The sequence below is a fragment of the Pygoscelis adeliae genome, unplaced genomic scaffold (genome assembly GCF_000699105.1).
Source record: "Pygoscelis adeliae isolate BGI_AS28 unplaced genomic scaffold, ASM69910v1 Scaffold320, whole genome shotgun sequence".
Taxonomy (NCBI): Eukaryota; Metazoa; Chordata; class Aves; order Sphenisciformes; family Spheniscidae; genus Pygoscelis; species Pygoscelis adeliae.
The window spans coordinates 221,205-222,039 of NW_008823967.1; positions in this window are offsets into that span (position 1 = coordinate 221,205).

The following is an 835-nucleotide window of genomic DNA, read 5'->3' on the forward strand; positions in this document are numbered from 1 at the left end:
CACCGCCCCCGGCCCCTGGCCCCCGCCAGCGTGCACCTCTCCAGCCGGCTGGCTCAGCCACATCGCCGTCCCCCCGGGTCGGGTGGAGGCAGCAGAGCCTACCCGAGCGCTCAGCCACGGCCACGGAGCTGTGGCCGACAAGGCATCTGCTCCTAGGAGGGCATTTAGGGGCACTGGCTGGCTTTTGTTCCCCTGCGTAGCCCCGAGGCTTCGCGATAACCTCCCTGACCTTGGCGAGTGGCTGGTTGAATGCCTTCTCTGCTGGGACCTGGGCATGTCTCGCAGCTGATTCCTGTGGCAGCCGTGTCTGCCTCTGATACAAACCTCTCCTTTTGCAATGGGTTTACCTTAAAAAAACATCTCTCCTTACTTGAACACTCCTTGGAGATCTGCAATTTTTTTGGCAATAGTTTTTTATTGTCCTTTGAGGATGATCCAAAGTAGTATCTTCCATTCTCATTCCCAACCTGTCTTTGGAGAAGCATCTTAAATGTTGGCATTAACAAAGCATTTACATTACTGTCTCCAGATCAATGAATGAATGAACCTGATAAAGCTCTGTGAGCCGTCTTGAACTGTTACAAGGCTGAACTTTTGACCTCAGCGTGACTGTTTCTTATCAAAGTTGTTGATACGTGTGTGGAAGTTCACCTGGTAGATCTGTCAAAAACAGTGCCTGAGCCGTGCCTGAGCCAGGATCAATTATCAGTTCACCTTGAATTCCTAGGAGGGCCAGCTGTGGTCCCGTAGCCTGTGTTCTCACTCAACATCTTCTGTAACAGCTGGCTTTGGAAATAAAAATGCAGGGAACAACTAATAAAAACCCTCTTTTCTC